This window comes from Pinus tabuliformis, chromosome 8 (genome assembly GCF_031772625.1).
Source record: "Pinus tabuliformis cultivar Carrire ecotype Pingquan chromosome 8, CPIR1, whole genome shotgun sequence".
NCBI classification, from domain to species: Eukaryota; Viridiplantae; Streptophyta; class Pinopsida; order Pinales; family Pinaceae; genus Pinus; species Pinus tabuliformis.
Window position 1 is genome coordinate 36528194 of NC_142294.1, and position 12346 is coordinate 36540539.

At 35.7% G+C, this 12346-nt stretch overlaps 1 protein-coding gene across 1 annotated transcript in view; it reads right to left on the minus strand.

Moving 5' to 3' along the window:
* Positions 1 to 220: 220 nt before the first annotated feature.
* LOC149234006 (NADH-ubiquinone oxidoreductase) overlaps positions 221 to 12346 on the minus strand; it is a 65975-nt gene continuing 53849 nt past the window's right edge. The window contains exon 3 of the mRNA XM_089371704.1: positions 221 to 411. The gene's annotated coding sequence lies outside the window, so the exon portion shown is untranslated. The remainder of the gene's footprint in view (positions 412 to 12346) is intronic.

Here is a 12346-nt window from a genome sequence, read left to right on the forward strand (position 1 = left end):
TGTTCATCTTTGGCATTATTCAAGTGCATCGCCTTTGCCCACTTGGTAAAGTAATCAATGGCAATAAAAATGAGGATGTGTCAAGTTGAAGAAGGTGGGTTGATTGGACCAATAAATTCCAAACCCCACTTCAAGAAAAGAAAGGGTAATCAAGAAACAAGTTGTAAGGGTAGCACATGGAACTTTTCTTTGCCAACAGCTTTTTGGCACTTCTCACAACTCTGTACAAATTTATATCTCTAAAAATAGTAGGTCGATAAAAAGTTAGATCTCAGTGTTTTATGAGCAATATAATTGGCAGCAAAAAGTTTATCAATATGCATGTCAGCATGAGTGGATCCATGTTTGACCCTTAGGAGCCTGGAAGTTGCTTTATCATCAACGCAGTAGAGCAATAATACATCGAAGGACCTGCAAAACATCATAGGCGTTAAGGATTAGATACTTTGAAGATTCTAGTCGCAATGTTCTATGCTGAGATTTATCAAGATTTTCAGTGCATTTTTTATTTTAGAGGTGGTAAATTATGTCTTTATACCATGGAGGCTAAGCTACATCAATTTGATGCTCATTAATAAGAAAGAGTGCATATTAGTAATTGGCATTATTCTCTACTTCACTTGGCTCGGGATGTTGAGCCAACTGGAGTGCAAGAGCACGCACCTTGATGGTTTTCGATGTGACAATCGTCAGGTCATGCTCTCGTATTTTTGCAACCCAGTATGCAAGTTTTCTAGAAAGTATAGTAATGAGAGAGCAAAAACTTTATAGTAGGTAAAGGGACTCTTACCTTTATGTGCTTGCCTAAAATGTAGTGCCAAAATTTTCAACAGCCTTAACTAAAGTATAGGCATGTTTTTCAAATAATGAGCATTTGAATTCATCATCTAAAAGGCTTTAACTCATGACAGCTATTGGGTGCTCTTCACCCACATCATCCTTTTGCACGAGGATGTCAAAGATGGCTTTCTTTGTTGCATTTATATAAATAATGAACTCTTTAGCGAAGTCGGGCTTTGCAAGGACTGGCACAGAGGTTATAGCTTCCTTAATAGTCAAGAAATCTCATTGTGCAGAATTATTCCATTTAAAAGTTTGATCTTGCTTTAACATATTATGTATGAGTTTAGCAATTCTTGCAAAATTATTGATAAAATTTCAAACAAAATTGATCTTGCTTTAAAAGATTATGTATCAATTTAACAATTCTTTCTTTATTTGACCTATAATAGGTTGGCACCCACGTTTATCAACCCAAATGGCATGCCTTCATATGCAAAGGTGCCCCAAGGAGTAGTAAATGTGGTTTTTTATTTGTCCACTTTCTTTAGGTGAATCTGGTTGTAACCAAAAAATTTGTATAGAAGGACATCATTTGTGAACCTGCCACCTGTTGTAAGATTTGGTCCATGTTAGGAAGGGGAAAATTATATTTGACACTTGCCTTGTTTAATGCACGATAATCAACACAAAATCGAATGTTCCCATTTTTCTTTCTAATTGGGACCAGGTTTTCTACCCATTCAAAATACTTGATGGGAAAGATTATATGAGCATTAAGCAGTTTTTCAAGTTTTTTCCTAATGGTAGTGTCTAATGCAGGATTGACAGGCCTTTGCCTTTCCCTGACCATCTTAGCATCATCCTTAATTGGAATATCATGTTATATGATGTCTGGATCAAAACCACGTAGATCCTTGTAAGACCAGGAAAAGACATCAATGAACACTTTGAAAAGGTCAATCAACGTTTTCTTCTCTTCTTCAGAACATTGGGCCCCAAAGTGTAATATCTTAGGTTCTTTGGTGGTCCCAATTTTAAGTGAGATGGTTTCACCTATTTTACATTTAGATTCCTCCTTATATTCTTTCTTCGTGTTAAGCATGTCACTAGGAGAAAAAGAGTTTTCCAAAGGAAAAAGACTGCTTGGATATTTGTTGTCTTTCAAAGAAGTTATCTCCTTGTTCGAGGGTTTATTCTAAATGAAAACGCATATGCTTTCATTGTCAAGAAACACCTACAAGTGTTCTTAGTTATTTGGAAGATGAAGCTTGCCAAGAGATCGAAAGATACAATTCGGATTTCAGATAAGATTTTTCGAGAAGCATTGGCAACATAAACAGCGAAGCAAACTGCTAAGACATTTAATCATCTCCAAACATGAGTGACATTGAAAGCTACTATCTGCCAAGTAAATTGCATATATTGCTTGATAAGTTTGTTAGAGGGAGCATATATTTTTTTAACTAAGTTGAAAATAAGCTCCAAGTCGTTGAAGGTGGTAAGATATTTGCAACCTAAAAAAGGGCTTGTTTGATTCCTAGAAGAAAAGCTTCGAACTATACCACGCTATTGGTGCAATTGAATTCAAGTATGTATGCAAATTGGTGCATCTTTTCATGAGGAGAGTACAATACAATGCTTGCATCATTTCCTTCATTGGAAGAGGCACCATCGAAATGTAAATGTCAGACCTAGTCATCATGATGGATCTTGAGAGAATAAGACATCTCTTCTTCTATGAAAAGGGAATAGACACCAATGTCTTCCTCAACATAATTCAGGTGAGGTTGGGTTAATCCTTTGATGTACAATGTAAATTTCCCTTCTATAAAAACTATTATATCCTTGTCGTCTTTAGGCAATGTCATGTGAGTTCCATTAAATAATAGATAACCACATGTTCGCATCTGTCAGTCTCTTCCTAAGTTAATAGAGTAATTATTGACTAGCATATCCATGACTTGAATGTTACAGGTAGTCCTAATTTCAGGATGTGCACAAATAACCTATGTGAGGTCTTTAATCTCTCTTATGGTTTCTTGCAGAGAATTATTGAAAGGAAGAACTTTCTCGGAGGGTTTCTTCAAAACATTTCATCGCCAATTCTTCCATTATGATTTTTGGCATTACATTGGATCCTGGACCGCCATCTTCCAAAGAACATTTCCCTCACATTTTTTTTAATTTCACAAGTCTTTTCATCATGATGATCCTCGCAAAATTTGCACTGTGGACGAAAGAAAAGGGCATTGGGCTAATACGTTTGCGAAGAAGCACTTATGAGCACTGAGGAAAAAACCTCAAGATGAGATTGAATCATGATTTTCCTTTCAAAATAAATCATCCTATTGCTCATGTCATGCATGATTTGGAGGATCAAAGACATCTGCTTGAGTAGTGTAATCCTCTAAGGGAAGGTCAGTTTGACACAGTTGTTTTTCATACTCAAGGCAAATCTGAAGTGTAGACTCCAAGTTATCGGCATTTTTTTCTTCAAGCCGCTAACGATAAGGGGGTGTTAAGACACTATAATAGTATATCATAACAGCCTGGTTCTAATGTATGATGATCTTTGGGATCTGATTATGTAATTTAGTAAAACATAGATTAAAAGACATGATTGTTTCACCTTTTCAAAAGAAACATTATTCATGCAAGAGATCAATTCGGCTACGAGGTCGTCCATAAGTGGACTTAAACCAATAGTATAATTCCTCCCAGGTTGAGAAATCTAGGGGGGATCAAAGAAATCAACAGACACTTTACCTTCAAGAGAATTGACAAAAAGGAACATGCAAGTGTCATTGTCATTAGCCCATATATTATGGCAAGCGTTAGAAATTGCTGTCAAATGTTCGTTAGCATTAATTATTCCCTTTGTCGAAAACTTAGGAAGGTGTTCCTTAAATTTAGGAAGAGTATTAACAGGCCTTAAATTCAAGGGCGATTAGACATGCCATGGGGTATCTTCTTCAAATTGAAAAAACCCATATTTTCAAATCAATTTGGCGAGATTTGTCATTGACTAAACAAGAGTATATGAAGAATATATATTGCCAATAGAGATTGAAAAGGACGCAGTCAATGGTGATGGCATTGTAAAGGAGATATCATGAAAGCTCGGGTCCCTGACATGACTCTTTGTGCAAGTGAGGTAGTTCGTGAAGAACTATTGAGACTTTGAAAGAACATGAAACGAACCTCTACAACAAGGATAAGTTTACGTCTTTTCCTCGATTGGAATATATTCAGGATTTTCCCTGCAGATTCTCCTGGAGAATGGAGACTCATTGGTCATATGCCAGCTATGTACGAGCATTGTGTTCGCATCCGTGGAGTTGTCTTCCTAAAGCCTCTCTTTGCTCTTGCAAATCAATGTCTTGAGCTATAATATCCCAATTACGTGCAAATTATTCAATAGTGTTGGAATTATTAATGATAAACCTGAATAGAGAATGAGCAAAATGTCTTTCATTATCCATATGGTTTTCAAGATTAGGTTGTCGAGTAGATTAAATGGTCATTTGCAAGGCAAAGACTCACTTAAAAAACAGGGATTATTCTTTCATTCCCCAGTATCGTCGCCAATACATGTTGACAAGGGAATATTTTTAGACTTCTCTGTCAAACCCTTGAATCTCACTGGGCACGTGAGATAGCAAGACTAGGCCCGAATGTTTTATGCCCTTAGTCAAGTGACTGATTCAATATTTACAAATTCATCTACATCACAAAAAAGGATGAACTAAATTGTACAAGATTAAAGAAAGAGACGGAACTAGATTTTTTACAAATTATTACACAATAGAAATAAAGCATGTACTTATGTGCAATATATTACAAGATACGAAAGAGTCATGAACAATATGAACACTGAATAAAACAAACAAACAAACAAACAAATTTTTAACAGCAATAAAAACAATGTTCAGTAAGCCATATCATTGTGCAAATGTTTAGTAAGCCATAGCATTGTGCAAACACTTGTATATTATGTTGTTAATACTTCACAAAAAGTTAAAATAACTTTTAGTCACAAAATGTTCATGAAACAATAAAATTATGGAAAGATATGCACACATAAATGGGTTGAAAATCATTGATTTTTAATTAATAAATGTGAATACAAACTTTTGTTCAGCTAGCTTTTGTGAAAACTATTGCCCAGAGTTCAATTTGAAGTGTTTGTGATGTTACATAATCATACATAAACACTCAAAGAACAAGAATGAGATGTGGCAGTGGTAAAGAATCCTTCTAATCAATCTGATAAGATTAAATCAATAAGCATTCTCTATAAAAAAAAATCAGTGACTAACACTAGCATCATATGCTAGACTTACTATCAGCATAATAAATTAACTAGGAAATAAAGATAACTTGAAACTTCTCAAAAGAGTGAGATGAGTCTACTTTCCACCTTGTCACTCCTCTAAATGAATCTTCTGCCACCAAACAGGTTAGCTTCCTGAACTCACAAAATAATGGATCAGAGGGAAAATTATGACAACTTTAGCATTTGTGCATATCTACCCTCACAAAATATTATCCCTTTCCATCATGGGATTTTCTTCTACATTTTCTTGCATTCTTTGCTCTTGGCACTCTTTAGTTATTAATTGTTGTGTTGTCCTCTATCAATATGATCTTTGATATTCTCTATGATATGTGATTTTATTCATTTTTTCATACATTTGTTATTGTTGTTCAATTTATTATTTACATTTTTTTTCTTGTTGCTTCATTGTCTCTCGTTGTGCTTTTCTTTGAAGATATACCCTTTGATTTTCTCTTCTATGTGCTCTTTGTCGTTCAATCTATTATTTTATCTCTTATTGTCATTTTTCTATTATTCTTTGTTGCGTCATCCTTTGTCGATATGCTATTTGATGTGCTCTTTGTTGTTCAATTTGTTCTTTCATTTCTTGTTATTGTTTTATTATCATTTATTATGCCACCTTTTGTTGATATTCTCTTTGTGATGTACTCTTTATCGTTCAATCAATTCTTTCATCACTTCTTGTTGTTGTTCCGTTGTCATTTGTTGCACCATCATCTATTGATATGCTCTTTGATATTTTGTTTGATGTGCTCTTTGTCATTAAATATGTTCTTTCATCTCTTCTTGTCGTTGTTTTGTTGTCATTAGTTGTGTTGTTCTTTGTTGGTATTCCCTTTGATATGCTCTTTGCATTCAATTTATTTTTTAAACTCTTTTTGTTATCGTTTAGGTGTTTTTTTGTTGTGTTTTTTTGTTGATATGCTCTTTGAATTTCTTTTTGACTTTGTTTTTTGTCATTCAATTTGTTCTTTCATATGTTCTTGTTGTTGTTCTGATGTTATTTGTTGATGTGCCTTATGTGTCCCCCTCCGTTGTTGATACTCATTACTTGTCATTTCCCCTGCCTTTCTCTATTGACTTTTTGTTTGTTGTTCATTTCTATTCATTTTCTATTCTTCCTGCCTCTACATCAGTGATCTTGTTATTACTGTGACAGAAAAATCATTACCCATCATCAGAATTTAATCTATAGGGGCAATATTACTATTACAAATAATAATAATAATATTGTGATAATGAGCAAACTTAGTTAATAAATGTCAACTCAATACATAGAACGTAAAATATGGTTTGTTTGGCACAAAATTAAATCCAAGAATATATGTATAATTAAAATAATTTTTTTTAATTCTTTTGATAATAAAATTAAAATATTTTCTTGGGACTCTATAGAGCATCCATGTCTTCTCATTCCAATAACAATGTTGAACACATAAATATGACGACATCATGACAATAGAGTTTACATATCCACGCGTAATGTTTTACAACACCATTTCTCGTTACTTTAATCGTTGTTATGTAATGCTATGTTAGACTCAGTCAAATTATTCAAAATAGAAATAAATTAATACTTAATTAATTAAATGTCCGCTGGATGGAGGCATAGGTCACGTCCTTTCTTATCGATGGAGGCATAGGTCACGTCCTTTCCTATGACCATATGAAACATATAAATAACCAAGCATCTTCTTCAATCTACAAGCATGTTCATCAATCCATCTCATATCCAAGGCCGACACTTGAACTTTTTGGTTTTTTTTTTTTTTAATCACCAAAACATTTATATGGAACACAGAAATAGATAGCTGAAATAAATGCTTTTATTAACACAAACAGTGCAATGAAATAGATACAATATATAAATGGTTGCAATTAGTTGCCAAGCACCAACTTGGACTTTTGTGAGGCTCCAACCTCCAGAGCAACAACACTATTTTGCCAAAGCAATAGTTCTGCACTTAGGAGCACCAACTCCCAAGGATTCCAATCCTTTCAGTTCTAAGGCTCCAACCCCATGGACTCCAACCCTAACCTAGTATAAACTGTTTTGTTGTAGTTCTCTGCTCCCAAGCCTCCTGAGCTTCTGCTTCACTCTTGTTCTCTTGCTTCTCCTACCTTTGCCTTAACTTCGGCTTCCTCTCGCTCTGATTATACGCACACACACACACACACTCATTTCCTTGTTTTTTCCTATTTTATGTATTCCTGATGCCTCTGACTGTTCGTTTCCGCTTTCCACTGGCTCTTTGGCTTCCTCAACGCTCGCTTCAGCGTCCTCTGTGCTTGCTTGCCTCTTTGGCTTCCCGCGTCGCTTTGGCTTCATCTGCGCTGGCTTGTCCTTCGGCTTCCGCTGTCTTTTCTGTTCACCAACACTCCAGAGACACGTAAATTCATAAGAGAGGACCGAAAATACACAGAGCAAAACATGTTGCGTATTAACACTGTAAAAGTGCTCCTTTTTCAATAATAATAGCATACATAGGACTTTATTGTTTACGGAGAGATTTCATTGGAGAGATAGTACCAACAAGGAGGCCCCACATGCCATGTCACCATCGCAATCATAATCGGCATCGTTCAGGCCTACTGAACTATCGGAACTGTTATTTATGCATTTTGGCCTTCAAAAACCTCGAGCAATACATTTTTTGAAATACACAGGAATATACAAGAAAACCCGACCGAAACGCTAAAGGGCGGACCTCAAAAACATTATACCTGCTTCTATAACTGCATCAAGTCCGTTCCTCCATAACGTTATCGCAATCAGCAATCGCGACTTCTGGAGGTCCTTTATACGTCAAGCCCATGACATCGTCAATGGCCAACAGCCAATTCTTCTGCAGATGCGATATAGCATTGAGCCAAACTATAATGTTGCATCGGGTCCGCAACATATATCGCAATCGGCGCTTTTAGGGGTATCAGCCCTTTGTATATTGCAATATGCGAGTTCCGATGGGCAGATGCGATATAATATTAAACCATTGCGTAATGTTGCAACGGGTCCGCAACATATCGCAGTGATATGATATATATATATATATATATATATATATATATATATATATTGCAAATTTGCATGTTTTAACATGGCAAGACTTAAAGACCTGCATATATGAAATACACTTAAAACCCGCTTTGAAGCACTTACTCGGACTTCCGTTGTTTATTCACCTAGACATATATGTCTCGTCGGGTCCGCACATATATATCGTTGTCGGGGGTTTCGGGTAGTGGCTCATAATAGAACCCGCCGATATGATTTCTTCGATATATATGTATATTCTGCCTCCGATAGTGTATTCTGATATATATGTAAACTCTGCCTCCGATAGTGTATATTGCGCACATATATATAAACTCTGCCTCTGATAGTGTATATTGCACACACACACACACACACACACACACACATACATATATATATATATATATATATATATATATATATATTATACTGCTTCGCCTTTGCTCTTTGTACTCTTTCGCTCTTCTCTATTGCTCCACTGATAGTTCTTCTTTGGCTAGCATACATTACTCCCAATATGGCTCCTCCTGAGCTCCGATAGCTCTGTTTTGCTCCTCCGATAGGTTCTTCTTAGGCATATATGTATGACATATATATATATTGCTCCTATAGCTCCGATAGCTCTGCTTGGCTTCCTCTGGCTCCTAGAATATTGCCACATTGACATTAATGACAATCTATGTCAACAACACGTTCACAAACAAACAAAAAAATTGTTTGCTTTTATGCTAATCCTTACACTTGAAAGGGCATGAGTCTTTATTAAGGAAGACTTTGTTCAAGTGATTTGCATTCATTTTAAAAGGAGCATATGAATAAGAGCATAGGTATCGTGACAATTGTCGGGCTAAATATGTTGAATTCTATGGATGAAGAAGCCAAGAATGATGTCAAAAAGAAAAAATTAATGCAATAAAGGAAGGAATCAAATTCATGAAAACTCACAACACGTTAGGCTTAAAGTGATCAAGATCACATTTTAGGCTACAACTAAGCAAGTGAAAAATAGCCCAGGTACATCACAGGCTCACATCAAACCCAAAAGAAAGGATGTTGATTTCAATATAGATATGACTAGTGTTTTTGCAAAGGTCACAATCCCTATCCGTTTATTTAAGAAGATAAATAAAAAACCCAAATCAAATGGAAGAGGTTAGATAGCTTTTGAATTATGAAGAGCAAAGTGAGAACGCCTTATTCATATTACAATTTATGCATCAAGAAGCGAGAGACGGGCGCAATCCTCCTTTCTACATCAAATTAGGCATTAATGGCCTCATATTGCATAATTGTATGCTAGAATCAGGAACTTTGACAAATGTAATGTCATTAAAAGTTATGAATTAGTTGGGTTTAAAGACTACCAAACCATATGGAAACATTTTTGCTCTAGATTTTCAATAGATTAAATACTTTGGTCTGACCAAAGATCCAAAGATGAACTTAGGCAATCTATCCAGATATTTCACTTTTAATGGATGTGGTTGATATTGATGCCCTTGATGCTTGAGGTGTGTAGCTATGTAGGAGTCAGGCCATTAGTTTGGGGTGTACACTAAAGATGGATCTATCTTATGTTATCATCCCCACATGTGATGGAACTTTCATCACTCTTCATAGGGAATCCACTATAGATACCATATAGAAGATTCTAAGGATCCTATGAATGAGATAGTTTACTATAAGAAAGATATTGGAAACTGCGCAATCTTAGTAAACTCAATCACACTGGATGAGGAGACCCATGAAGACAAGGAATGTGATAAAGTTTAGAAGATTAAATTTTTATGGCATTCAACCTTGATAAGGTGTTGGAGTGGGTATTGTGTTCACATATCATGAAAGGAATGAGAATGAAGCATTTTGCCTTGGTCTATAATTGACCCTGTACATAGGTATAAAGTGCCTACAAGTGATCGATGACTTAGATCTTGTAGTCCTGCAAGTTAAAATATAGGTTTCAAATCCCACTGGGGACATCTTTGGTTCGTTGTGATAAGGCTCAAGGAATAGGCTCCCCCATCCTCGTGGAGTCTCAACTCTTGCTAAGTCATAAATTCCTAGTATATATGGCTTACGAGTTGTTGGATATACTCTTGGTGTTATAGTGGCAACCGCTAGGTTTGATCTTAGGCTTCACCCAAAGTATTCCAATGAGTTACCAATTCACCACGGTAAAATAACAAAAAAAAAATGAAAAGCTCAAAAGGTATAAGAATGTCATATGGGATAGTATTGAGTTTTCCATGCATTTGGCATTACGGCAATGCCTATAGAACATAATACCAGGGTTGATTTATTGATAGTACTGGCCTCCACATTAGAACCGTGTGAGCAGTTCATATCAAGGGATTCCATGATGGAAGTTATCTTTAGCACCTTGACTCCAGATAAGCAAGAACAATGGCAAATTTTCCACAATGATTCTCAATTTGTTAAGTTCTTAAACAATTTGTAAACATTCAGGTAATTACATCAGTTGGCAAGGTGAGGATCACAGTGGTGATTATGAAATAGAAGAACTTTCTCACACCATGATTCCTCAAGGTGTTGTTCCTTTAGAAAAGATGTTCAAAATAGGCATCACACATATAAAAAACCAAAAAGTGAGGATTAACCCCAAGATGCTTATGAGATAAATATTACATTTGAAGAGAAACCAAAAAAATCGAATTAGTGAAGTTGAGCGCTGCGGTATAGTGGTTTTTGCAGTCATTGTGCTTCTAGGTCAAAGATGATGCATTGCAGTGGCAACATCCCAAAAGACTTGCTATTTTCCAGTTCCCTAGGAATTTGTTAGCTTGGCCCAACCAAAACTTCAACCTTAAAAATAAGGTCACCCGTAACAACCCTCACTGGCCTAGGTAGAGGTATTGAGAGAGGGACTCATGAAATGACCAGCTACGATTGAGAAAGCCTTAGCCTCTTAATTTCATTGATATTGTTTTTGCGATGATTAGATTAAGGAGCTAAAGAGAGATGAATGGCAGGGGGATATTATATATTTCCTCAAGATTTTTCATGTCCTAATCACATAGTTTGGCAAAAACGGAGAGATATTAAACTTCACGCTACAAAGTATGTTTTATCCAAGATGGCATAGGATAGTTTGGCAAAAACGGAGAGATATTAGACTTCACGCTACAAAGTATGTTTTATCCAAGATGGCATAGGATGGAAGGAGGACCCTAATGTCCTCCTAAGATGTGTGAGCAAGGGAGAGCTTAAGAAACTTATAGAGGGGTTCCATTCAAGGTCTTGTGGGGATCACTTCACTACTTGTACCACAACACATTGAGAACAAGAAAATATTGGCCCGCATTGTTCGCTAGCACGCACACTCAAATAAAAGTGTGTCAATCATGTTAGTTCTTCACTAGAAGAAAGCATTTTGCTACCTTGCCATTGCAATCAATGGTGTAAGAGGCACCTTTTCAACAATGGGGTTTGGATTTCATCAAGGTATTCAAAGATAACTCCAATAATGGCTATAAATGTATCTTAACAATGATTTATTAATTTACTAATTTACTAGATGGGTTGAAGTCATTCCCACAATGAAAGCTACTAAAAAATTGTCATGTATTGTATTGAAAAATGATCATCGCAAGGATTGGTGTGCCAACAAAAATCATGTTTGATAATACTACAACTTTTAGTTCTATAGAGTTATCCATGTTTTGTTTCAATTATGGAATTGTATATTCTCATGCCTCAAGTTGCCCAAAAGGCAACGGATTAGTCGAGTCACGTAATAAGAACCTTATGACAATTATCAAGAAAGGAGTGGATTACAACAAGAGAAACTAGGATGGTAAATTAAAACGTGCCCTATGGGTATACGAAATCACCAAGAAGCAATCCATCAATATGAGCCCAATTCACTGTGTATACAAATTGGATGTCATGCCACCTATCTACTTAAAGAATCTCGTGTACCCATTGTTACATCACATAACCTTTGACCAAAGCACACTACAAGTATGAATCAGCCTATTGATAGAACTAGAGTAATGTTGACTTTTCATGATTTCCTAGATTGTTAATTACTTCCAATGACTTCTTCATTAGTTTAACTTGTGCCACATTCATCATTAAGCAATTATAAATAGAAAATCGTAAACAGTGAAACAATAAATCTAGTAGGATCATAAAGAGATAGCCAAACAAGACACAAACCTTTATCC